At 41.1% G+C, this 12,766-nt stretch overlaps 1 protein-coding gene across 1 annotated transcript in view; it reads left to right on the top strand.

The window, feature by feature from the left end:
* Window positions 1-12,766, top strand: part of SHQ1 (SHQ1, H/ACA ribonucleoprotein assembly factor) — an 89,029-nt gene that overhangs the window by 52,894 nt on the left and 23,369 nt on the right. The window lies entirely within an intron of this gene.

Genomic DNA, 12,766 nt, shown 5'->3' with positions numbered 1-12,766 from the left:
GCTCCCATTTCCGGAACACCTACTTACCTGGGAGGAAGAAAATGAAATAACCTGGAGGACAAGTTTTAATCAGAGACAAACCCGTACAGGTACCAAACATTTGAGAAGTCCTGTATCAGCATAGGGAACTTGGTGAAGTTGCTTAGGGAGGAGGTGCAGATGACAAAAAGGTTAATTTTCCTAGAAAGAAATTGGTACCGCCTGGAAAATATGTGTTAAAACTGACAGTTGTGACTCTTCACTGTTACGCTATTGACTGTCCTCAGTGAAATCGCAAGACTGGTCTATCTGAACCTGTGTCTGTGGTTTAATTACAGTGGGGTGTGAATGCGAGTGTGTGTGCAGGCATATGTGTAAACATCACAGGATACAAACCTAATCAAATGTAATCACAACGAGAGCTGTGCCCTCTTTGGTTAATCTCTGGCTTACAGAATCCTTTATTCAGAGTAGAAGAACGAAAGTCTTCAGGGCCTAATAAAATGTATCTAAGGGTCTGAACATTTACAAATGGCCTCCTTGAACTTGGTATGTAAAGAATTTTTTTTTTTTTTTTTTTTTTGCGATACGCGGGCCTCTCACTGTTGTGGCCTCTCCCGTTGCGGAGCACAGGCTCTGGACGCGCAGGCTCAGCGGCCATGGCTCACGGGCCCAGCCGCTCCGCGGCATACGGGATCTTCCCGGACCGGGGTACGAACCCGTGTCCCCTGCATCGGCAGGCGGACTCTCAACCACTGCGCCACCAGGGAAGCCCTGTAAAGAATTTTTTAATTGTTTGCCATTGCCTCACTCAAGGAAGCATATCAAGTTTAAAAATGCAGTGAATTTTCATTTTGTAAAGGGTGTTTTATAGACCTGATTCTTACCAGACGTGCCCAAAATATCCATTTTAGTAGCAAGAGACTGTTAACGGAGAACATACAAAGAGAGCCTTTGATTGGAATAATTCTTAGGTGCTAGAGAAAAAGATGGCACAACATCATTTGTGACTTAGAAGAAAAATGATCATGATATTTTTACTGTTAGTGTGATTGGTAAATGAATGCTTTAGGATGGCGTTTAATGCCTGTTTTGAGTGAACCATTATATAGAATTTAGTTTTGATTTCTGTTCATGGGGAAGCAATTATATTGCAGAGTGAAATAAGAAAAAAACTTGAGGCCCTACCTGTTGTAAGCAAAATGCTTAGGGACTGCTCAAGATATTGCCAATAACATACAGCAGGTGGTGTCAGCATTCGAGTTGGAAATCTAGATTTCGCCAGATGGAAAATTGCATCTTTAACCCCTGAGGTCATGATGGTATGTCATCACTTCATTTGATCCTCCTGCTAATTGAGCTTATCGAATACCCTGCTGCCATTTCCAGTTGTTTTCATAATAAAATTAAATTGAAATAGCCTATTTGTGAGGGTTTAGGTTTTTCTTTTTTTCTTTCAGGGTGAGGATTTTATAAGCATGTAATGAGCATCGACGTTTGTGCTAGGATCCCATTTCTGTGGATGCCTCCTTCCTCTGTTTGTGGCATTCTTTATTGACTAGAGAGAAGATCGTATTTCATTGAACTAGAAGGGTATATACACCCTCAAGTTGATGTGGGGATTAATAGGACTTTTTTTCACTTAAAAAATTTTTTTTCCCTGGGTTTCAAGTTGCAGGAAATAAAACGACATTCTTAGGTTTCTAGTCATTGTTATGATAATAGTAATTTTAAAAAAGATGTTAATGTATTGCGAGCAAGGTAGAAGAGAGAAACCAGCAGGAACTCTTCAAATTACTTTGGAAAAAAAAATTTCATCTTTACCAATTTGACTGTAACTTTTCTATCCCTAAATAAGCTGTGTCGTTTTCACTTTGTGTGTTACGTTTTAACTCTAGTCTAACCCAGCTGTTTTCCCCTCCCCCTTGAAGTAAGAGAACCTAATTTTAATCAAATTTTCTAATTTTATTCTTAATTTTTCAAGCACAGCATAATTGAACTTTCCAGTATCATCTTTACTGTGAACTTTCTTGGCTCTGAATTAATAATACTGTGGTGAATGTCCATAATTTCCATAATTAATTTCTTCCTTACTTTTCACCTTCTATTTTCTTTCTTTCCCATACAGTTTATTAGTGAAATCTAGCACCTTATTTTTATGTATTAAAATAGTTCTGCATTTTTCTTAGTCTCTATTTGAAGTTTTTGATTATAATAATAATGACTGTGTGAAATTTTATTTGAAATACCAGGCAAGTGCTAAATTCTGACTAGCATTCCATTTTTACAGTCAGACATTTACTTTGGCAAAAACTTACTGGAATATGGGTAGCAAAGTCATTCTTACACTGAGTTAATGACGTTAGGGCAACAACTGTGGTAAGTTTTGCTTTAGTGCTTCGTAGTTAGTTTTCCTCGTGATATGTGTCTTGTAGAGCACATTTGCAGAGCTTAAAAACTGAAGCTCCTGCGTTTTTGAGTTATAGACTCTGCACATAATTTTTCTGAAAAGGAACGCTTCCTGCCATCCTTTGCTGTAAGCTTCATTGGAAGTTTCTCGAGTGTGGTGGCCCCTGCAGCAAATACACCCTGGGTGGCAGCATGCAGAGTGGTTCGCTTGAGGTCATATAGCTTATAAGAGACAGGTCTGTGATAGTCTCAGGTCCTCTGGCTCCAGATTTCATGTTTTTGCAGATATACCACCTAGACAAGCCGTTGTCTTTGCCCATGGTATGGGGGGCAGGGGGAGGCGGTGTGCGGGGAGCCCTCCCTGTAGAGCGCTTTTCCTATAGGAAGAGGGATTAAAGATTTATCTGTCTTCCTCCGGGATATTCCCATAGCACTCGGTTTAGAGATCACTTAGGCACATGTCCTGTCTGCCTCACATTGGGCATACCTCTTTCTCCTTCTAAAATTTTGAAGTCCATGTGAATGAGCACCTATCTGGGCCCATTACAGTTCCTTGTGAGCACAGTAAATTTTAGTTGAATTGAATGGTATCTAGTAGAGCCAGTTGAAGGAGCATTTCATTTTTTTCTTTTTGAACCAAACTGTAAATTAGCTCTAACTTATTTTTATTGTCATTTTTAGCTACATTCAATAAAAGACTTCGCCCTTCCCCTCATTTCTTTTCCAGTGGGCTGCACTCACCAGTAGCACTGGTAGTTCTGACGTACTGAAAGTTTAGCATTTTACACCCTTTGGTTTAAGCTGGGGTGGAAAAGCTTGTCCTGTAAAATATGTTCCAGCCCTGCCTCTCATGGACCGTAAGACCTTAGCAAGTCACTCCATCACTTCATCTAATGCACCAGTGTTAGTATTTTAGTATTTTCTCTATTTTCCAGTGCATTTTTAAACCTGTGGAAATAATACTGCACATATCATTTTGTAACGTGTTTAATACTTATAATAGTACCCTATAAATCATTTTCCTTTATAGCATAATATCCATAGCATAGTATTTTTAAAATAAACTAATTGGTTCCTCATTATACAAGAAGTGCACACCCACTGAAGAAAACTTGATACTTTATGGTTTTAATGCATGGTGTAATTTGAAATGACATGGGATAGAATATGGTGTTATTTTGTTTTTCTGCGTGGAAAATTTTTGATTGTCTATTTTTGTTTAAAAGAAATTAAGATCTAAAATCCCAGCTAACTTTAGTACAAGTCTGAGCTTGTCATGAAGGTTCTGTATCTTTGTGTTCTCTAGTGTAGTTTTTTAAGGTAGGTGCTTAAGGGGGAAAAAGAAAATGTATGTCTTTGAAACACTGAACCTTTTTACATTGAACTGATAGATGGTTTACTGTGATTAATACTCTCCATGCATTTGTTTTTGCACTGCTTTTTTGCATTCTTCCCCCCACCCCCCAAAATGAAATCTTACTTTGCAACCCTTTGGACACTAATGTGCAAAGTTTGTAGAGGGAAACAACTCCATCACCTAATAGTTTTGTTTTATTTGATAGATCCTGGACCTCAGCTTCCTCACTTGTGAATAAACCCGAGCCATTTCTGCACTGAAATCTTAAAATTTTAGAAAACTTAGGACCATATCGTTGCTTCATACTGCTTTGCTTCTTCTGTGTATGTGCTTTGGTAGGGGATAGGGTTATGTTCCTGAGAACAGTGTAGCTCTCTTCCTTTTGGCTTTCTCTTGTTCCTGGTTTATCTGCCAAAAGCCGTGGGAGTGGGGGGTCACGCATATGCAGAGGTAAAACATCGGCACTGAATGTAGAAACGGAATTATTTATTTTTTTCAGCCACTAATTATTGAGCCCTACTCTATGCCAGGTACTGAGATAGGTGGTGGGGATACTCCGGTGAACAAGGGACACAACACCTTGAAGCTGATCTTCTAGTGGGGAACATAGACAGAAGGAAAATGTTATGCCGTAGCCTGATAGCAGCAGCTACAGTGGGGAAGTATGGGTGCTATAGGAGCACCTAGGAGGCCACATGCTTAGTCTTGGGGTATAGGAAACCACTTCCGGAAGGAAGAGTTGAAGCTGAGAGCCGAAAGGTCAGGAAGGAGTGGTCAGATGCAGATGGGGAAGCAGGGGTGGAGGGCATTTCAGACAACAGGGACGGAGGAATGTGGCCCTTTTAAAGAGCTCAGAACGGTTGGATCTTGGTACAGGAATGAGAGAAAGGAAGTGAGGCTGGAGAGTTCTTGTAGATCATTGGCCACATGAAGATGTTTGAGGTTTGTCCTGGGAGAGTGTGGAGCAGCTGAAGAGTTTAAGCGATGGAGTGTCTGTGTGAGCGACACAGTAAGATTTAGATTCTGGGAAGATCCATCAGGTTACATTGTGGGGAATGAATTGGGGTGAGGGCAGAGCTCAGACTCAAGGCTGAAAGGCTAGTTAGGAGGTGAATGATCCAGGCAAAAGGCAGCTGTAGCCTGAGCCAGGGCAGTGAGAGTGGGGAAGGAGACTAGTGGTCAGGTTTAAGGGGTAGATGAGACAGGACTGAATAAGGATTGGATCTCAGGGGAGAGTGAGAATGGGGCCAGTCAAAGGTGAGGTCTGGATTTTGACTTGGGCCAGTTAACGGGGCCGTCGGAGGTGCCTTTGCTGAAATTAAATCATACTGGGGGGGGTAGTTTGGAAGAGAAGTGAGAGGGTGGAAAGACGAGGAGTTCAGTTTCAGAAATGTTGATTTGAGGTCTCTAAGGAGTATCCATAAAGAAAGAGTCGGGAACATTTGGATCACAGCTGGAAAAGATGTATAGAGAAGAGTTGGACAAAGAAGGGATATGAATTAATAGGAAAACATAAAAAATGGTATCTGGTTGTACAGTACTGTTACACATATGAGTATAATGATAATCAGGAGTGGATGCATTCCAGGCTGGGAAAATAGCATCATGCAGAGGAGTCGACAAGTCAAACGTGTAAGCAACGTGGAGAACAGATTTCCTGGTTGTAGCTCTGGTGGCTTAGAAGGGCAAGAATGGACGTGAGGCGTTTTTGCCTTTGGATCACAGTTTTATCTGTCCTTTAGTTTCCCTTTGTTGTTAAGTAAGAGAGTCTGCAGTTAGCTTGAGGTCATGATGTTTTAGTAACAGGGCCAGATCAGAAACGCTTATTTCTCCCTTCGGTGTGCTGGAGACTGTCACGGTATTTTTGACTTAGAAATCACTTGGTGGTCTTCCCTGGTGGCACAGTGGTTACGAGTCCGCCTGCCAATGCAGGGGATGTGGATTCGAGCCCTGGTCCAGGAGGATCCCACATGCTGCGGAGCAACTAAGCCCGTGTGCCACAGCTACTGAGCCTGCGCCCTGGAGCCCATGAGCCACAACTACTGAAGCCACGTGCCACAACTACTGAAGCCCGCGCACCTAGAGTCCGTGCTTCGCGGCAAGAGAAGCCACCGCAATGAGAAGCCGGTGCACCGCAACGAAGAGTAGCCCCCTCTCACTGCAACTAGAGAAACAAAGACCTGACGCAGCCAAAAATAAATTTAAAAAAAAAATCACTTGGTTACATATGAGAAAACCAGTCGGACTTTTATAGTAAAAATGAGGACTTTATTAGGAGGCTACAGGTTATCTTCTGGGACCCAGGTGCAGAGTACAGCTGGGCCCCGTGAGCTCAAGGCACGAAGTGTGGGGTTGGCTTACTTTCTGGTGACATGTGGTCCCTCGAGTTGCTTATTTCTGCAGGTCCCTGCTGCTCTTCTCCCTTTGGTGCATATGGAGGAGAATGGCTCTTCTACAGCTCTGAGTTTCCATGTGCCTAGTTTCAGTAGAGATGGACTAGAGTCCCTTGTTTATGATTCCAAGGGAGGGAGAATGTGGTTGGCCCAGCATGGGTCCGTGTTTTTTCCTGGTCTAGTTGCCTTGGTCACAGAGGGCGTGGAGTGGGGGTGCCCCCTAACGTGGTACACACACGGTCCCAGGGCCCACTTTGTCACCAGTGAGTGGCCTTTCTCAGAGCAGGGTGCTTGTGGGGCATGCAGACCCCTTAAGAGGATGCTGCTGGAATTCCATGACAGCACTCTGAGCCATAGCTAAGGGCGAGCCCTGACACCTACCACTGCCTGTGTCACTGATACTCATAATAAAATACAGTGCTGAGGCTGATTTCAGAGGGCTGTTCAGTTCAGGCTGATCATCAGGGACTCTAGGTGGTTCCACTTCTGCAGGGGAAGTTACTTCTCTGACAGTGGTACAACATTAAGGGTTACATTAGCTGCTAACGGTTAGCATGTAGAAATTTCAAGAAACAATTGTGCAGAATTTCAAGCAAGTTAAACCTCCCTTGAATTGAAATCATTCTTGGGAAGGTGCTTATTGAGGCCTGTCAGGTTGCTCCTCAGTTTTACTGTTTATTTTTAATTAAATCCACCAATTCGTCCTGGACGGGAGTGGGTTTTATCTCCATAAGAAAAGATTAGTACATGCCAATATCCATTCACCGTAGCCCTTCAGTGCGGTTTCATATAGAAAGGATTTACTTAATGGTTCTTCACCTTATCACCGGTAGTTCAGCAATGCCCACTGGGGACTGCTGCTCTTCATTAGACTTCTCTAACAAGAAATGTGCCAATAAATCATGAGATTACGAATGTTCCTAAAGATTTCAGGACAAAATAAGCCTTTGTGAAGATACGAATGCTCCATGTGACTGTACACATTGAGAAAACTAGCCAAAGAATTCTATATATGAATGTTCAGGTTTTGTGGAGCTTTTTGTTGTTGTTTTACTTGTTGTTTCTTTGTTTTTTTTAATGTGTAATATCCTTGTTTTTTTTTTTTAAGGTGACCTTTTTTATTTTAGAATAGTTGTAGATTTACAGAAAAATTGTGAAGATGGTACAGAGAGTTCCCAGATACCCCACATTCAGTTTCCCCTATTATTAACTTCTTACGTTGGTATGGTAACTTGTTACAATTAATGAACCATTATTGATACATTATTATTAGCTCAAGTCCATAGATTCATTTAGCTTTTCCTAGTTTTTACCTAATGTCCTTTTCCTATTTTAGGATACCACATTTTGTTTCGTTGTTTACTAAGAACTGGAACTCAAATCCGTAAAGCTCCGTTTCTTGCACATTTCGTTTTTCCAAGAGCTTAAATGCTATTGAAAGGCAATGAAATATTATTGAGATATATTAAGATGCCTGAGGGGCTTACTACATACAAACATTCTAATCTAGACCTTGAAAAAAATAGGTTTGGCAGATGGGAAAATGTTTAGAAATTTGGAAACATAATTCATTTATCATTTTTACTTCTACCTGTACTGTGGGCATTGTGATTTTGCTATATTAATAAAAATTGAGGTTTGTAAAAGTAGAGTGAGCAAGGCTTTATATTTTCATATTAATTTTCTAAAGGTGGTAGACATTAGAGGATAAAGTGTGAATACAAGTTCTTATAAAAAAGATACAGACTTGCCGGGGTGAGTGGGCAGCTCCCAGACTGGAAAATGAGGGCATTTATCTGTACAGGGAGGCTTGTACGTGTCAGGCCATTCGAGGACTACGGCTGCGTGGCTGTGTTTGGTTTTTGTCTCTGTCCTTACTCGTTTTGTTCCCAGATACTTGGCTCCAGACTTCTTAAATCCTTGGTTTTGGCTTGCTGGGGCCCTGGCTTTTCACAGAGTATAATTAGCTACTATGTGAGCAAATTGGTATTTTCCTTCACCTCCCTGTTCTAATGTACTTTTGCACGTCATAGGTCTTGGGAGGATTCTCGGTGGAGGAGACTGGCAGGATCAAGTGAGTTCCGGTGGGAATTGATGCAGTCAGGTTTTGTGAACCCGTATTCTCTGCTTCAGACAGAATTTTCCTTGTGCTCGGATGCTCTTCACGTCTCACTCAGAGAAGAGGCTTACATTGATTAATGTGGCATATGTGTGGTTATCTTACTTAGAAAGTGCTCTGTTTAAGGAGAGCTTTGTCAAGAGCGTCCTTTGAATGGAGTCACAAGAAAGCTTTTTAAAAAAACTGACAACTTCAAGTACAATTTCCTTTTTCTTCTGCCAAATATGACTGAAACCCAATCCTTGTTATAACATAATTATCTCAACTGAAGCCAACTGGGAGTTGCTGCCTTAATGTAAGGGGTGTGAAGTCCCCTAAACAAATAGAAGATTAATTACATTCACAGCATGTTATGAAGGTGATGAGATTGATTGTGATCATTTGACTGGTCCCATTTCCTGCTCTGACTACTTTCCTGAATAAATAGAAGCTGGGAAAATTATAAATAGAGCTTTAGAGAGTACCGTTGTGCCATGGGTGGGAAAACGGCGTCCCTGAGGTATATTCGTAGATTGTAAGTGATATATGATGTTAATTGTAGATAATTTTATCATTGATTATTTGCTGTTCTCAGTTTAAACAGCTTTCCAAGGATAGTTTTTATCTTTCAAAATATAGATATTAACAGAGCGTTGGAGGAATTTGACAGAGTGTATTTTAAGTGTATAGATTTCAGCAATTTTTTAAAAATTTTATTTATTTATTTTTGGCTGCATTGTGTCTTCATTGCTGCGTGCGGACTTTCTCTAGTTGCGGCGAGCGGGGGCTACACTTCGTTGCAGTGTGCGGGCTTCTCATTGCGGTGGCTTCTCTTGTTGCGGAGCATAGGCTCTAGGCGCGTGGGCTTCAGTAGTTGTGGCATGCGGGCGCTTAGTAGTTGTGGCTCATGCGCTGTAGAGCACAAGCTCAGTAGTTGTGGTGCACGGGCTTAGTTGCTCCGCGGCATGTGGGATCTTCCCAGACCAGGGCTCGAACCCATGTCCCCTGCATTGGCAGGTGGATTCTTAACCAGTGCCACCAGGGAAGCCCAATTTCAGCAAATTTCTGATCCAGTTTTAGATGTTTTTACTTAGTGTGGCCTTTTGGAAGGTTTAAACTAAAGAAAATGTCAACTCTTAGATGCTTATGTTGTTTTTTCCTCATAGAAGCTTCTGCTTTTGTTAAAATGATAAATTAGTATTTTCATGAGGTACTGTTTTCCATTTTTATTATATGTTTGTCTTACCTCTTTTTCCTGGATAGTTTTCTGATATTGTAACATTGTGATTTTGATTTAGACGTTTATTCTCCAAATCTTCTGTTATAGTGGTCTCTAAAGTGAGCTTCACTTAAGGCCATGGAGCGCGTAGAACAATCTTTCTAGAGTGCAGGAAAACTATAATAGCTCAGTGTTTATTGATTAAGAAGAATCTTAAGCTTCACTAATATTTAATGTATGGATCAGCGGCAAAAGTCATGTTTTGTGGGTCCCAGACTTTTTTAATGATGGGCTACTTGATCCAAAGTTTAGAGGAATAACCATCTTTATTTCCAAACGGAAGCACTTAGTACATTTATTCTCAAAGCCTGAATTATGGCCGGGGAGGGGTTGTCTCGCCTAAGAAACTGGAGCTGGGGTTCAGGGACTCCAGTCAGCCTCTGCTAGTTGCTTGAACGTAGTTGAAGACAGAGAAACTCAACTTCCAGAGCTTGAGATTTGTGCCAGATGTAAAGTGGTCCCTTCGTGCTTCAGTTTTATGTTCTGTTTGATGAGTGGAGAGAAAGAAGCCTAACTCGGGAATGCAGAGCCTTTGTCATGATGATAACATGTATTTCTTGTGCCCAGACACCTTGTCTTTTGCTTTCGGGGTTCTTATGTATTAACTTAAAACGTGAAAGAACAAAAAGCCGACTATCCTTATGAGAAGAAAAGAATGAAATGTGAAATGGATGCTCATATAGGTTTGGGAGTGGAGTGTAACGGAGGCTCAGTCTCAAGATGTTACGATTCCATGAGGAGTGATTTTGTGATTTCATTGTTAGTTACTGATCCAAAGAAAAGGAGCCAAAGAAGTCTGGACTGTGAATGTCCTAAAGGGCAAAGGACTTATTCAACTTGGTACCCTGGCACCTAGCAGAATGCCGGTCACTTATTAGTAAATGCTCATGGAACTGAAAATTTTCTTTCTAATTCAGTAAAAAGCTTCAATGAAAAGTAGCAGTTTTACCCTCTCTTTACACGATACTAAACCTCTGTCTCTAGGACCTTCAGCGCATGTCCTGTTCTTCTTGTCCTAATCACAAGATAAGGATACATGCACTTACCTACACAGATGTTACGTGTCCAGATGGATGCCAAAGGAAACAGAGCTTTTTGCGGGTGCTTATCTACTCAGATCTGAGAAAGTCAAAATGGGCTGGAGGTGTAGGAGAGAGAGCAGTGTGTGGAGGTTCGGATGGTTGGATGGATGGATGTTTAGATCACTTCCATGTCCCCTGCTTACTGTTGAGCAGTATTGGCCCAGAGGTTGGTGTGGGGACTGCCCTGCAACCTCCCCGAGGAGTCAGACGCAAGAATCGACCATCAAGGGACCAGCAGCCACACGCTGTCCGCAAGTCCCGAGACAGAGAACATGAGCCAGTTGAGGAGGAGGAGGGTACTCTGGCCTTCAATTCCAGGACATTCCCCAGGTCATCTCCAAGTTACACACCCGAGCAGGAGACAGACGGGCGATCCACTGTGTAACTGAAGGATGTCATGGATAGCCATTCAATTTAATTCTCTTTCCAAAAGGGAGATACCTATGTGTAATAGTGTCTTAGATCACACCTTGTTTATCTAAAATATTTATAGATGTAATTGCTTGTTAATTATTAATAGTGTATTAATTATAATTATTTAATTATTAAACTCAATTACTTGTAATTATAACTATTTCTTTTCTTTGTGGTTCATTTGTTTAAATGAATTCAGAGTCTGATTGAGTCCAAAATTTATTGAATATCTACTATGACCAGCATTGTGCTCAGTGCTGGAGGTTAGATCAAGGTCAAAATTTCCACATCAAGGAACCCACTGTCTGGGAAGGTTAAAGACACTACACTATTGTGAAAAATCATAACTGGAAAATTAAATGGCAAAAGCCACGTGTATAGAGCTGTATATGCTGAGATGGCTCAATCACGTTAAGAAATATGTATTGGGCTTCCCTGGTGGCACAGTGGTTAAGAATCCGCCTGCCAATGCAGGGGGCATGGGTTCGAGCCCTGGTCTGGGAAGATTCCACATGCTGCGGAGCAACTCAGCCTGTGCGCCACAACTACTGAGCCCGTGTGCCACAACTACTGAAGGCCGTGTGCCTAGAGCCCGTGTTCTGCAACAAGAGCAGCCACCGCAATGAGAAGCCTGCGTGCCACAACGAAGAGTAGCCCTCGCTCGCCACAACTAGAGAAGCCAGTGCGCAGCAACAAAGGCCCAACGCAGCCAAAAATAAATGAATAAAATAAATAAATAAATAATTTAAAAAATAAAATAAAATAAAAGTCTGGCCAACATGGCTGTTCATTCTAAAGTGATGTTACTGTTAAAAAAAAAAAAAGAAAAAAGACGTATTCACAGAACAAAAACCCTAGAAGGAAGCACATTAATGTTGATAAAAGTAATCTCTGGCTTGTGGATTTATGGGTGGCTTTTCTACTTTATACTTACTTTTTGGGTGTGTTTACAGTGAACATGTATTTTATTTTTTCCCTGATGGGCATTTTAGGAAATTACAAGGGTGATATCAGTGCTTGTTTTTTTTTTTCCTTACATGTAAGAGAATATTACAGAACTGAATGAAGTAAAAAGTGTGATGATCTGCACTTAAGGCCCAACTAAATCAGTAAACGAATGAAAAAAGAAAGCCCTTATGTCCTGAATGAAATGAAGTAGACATAAATAGATAATCTATCAGTACTTGCTTGAGCTTTCTCAAATATGAACTTAGCATTTAAGTAGCAATTTGACATTATCTTCAGATGTGGAGTTTCTCTCCTTGCTGGGTGCACCATTTTATTATTTATTCAATATAAAATTATATAGAGCAGAAAAAAGACACCAGACCATTAGACGTCTCCTGTGTATCTGTTCTCAGATTTACAATACATCAAGTGGCAGAATATACTCTGATATCATGGCGTATTTGTCCTTTGTGTAGGTGAACTGCTGTTAGCCTTGTGATGGATGAAATATCACTTTACATCACAGATTTATAATTATGTGGTGTGCCTTAAATGATGGTGAGATGTGAAAAGTGATGTCTGTTCTGAGGATCTTGTTTTCTTCAGGCTCTTTCTCGCCCTGTAACCTCAAGCCGCGTACACACCCAAAGTTGTTCTTCGGCGATCTCGTTTTTGATACCTTCCTAGAACTCAAAGACACTTTGAGCAAAGAATAAAACACCATCTCACATCTAGTATTAAGTACCCTAGGCCGTTCCAAGTAAGCTTGCCAGCCAGTTTAGATTTTCTATCCGTAGAATATCCTAA

The sequence above is a fragment of the Grampus griseus genome (genome assembly GCF_964374135.1).
Source record: "Grampus griseus genome assembly, chromosome: 10".
In the NCBI taxonomy this organism is placed as follows: domain Eukaryota; kingdom Metazoa; phylum Chordata; class Mammalia; order Artiodactyla; family Delphinidae; genus Grampus; species Grampus griseus.
Note: the sequence above shows the minus strand (reverse complement) of the source record. Positions and strands in the feature narration are given on the sequence as shown.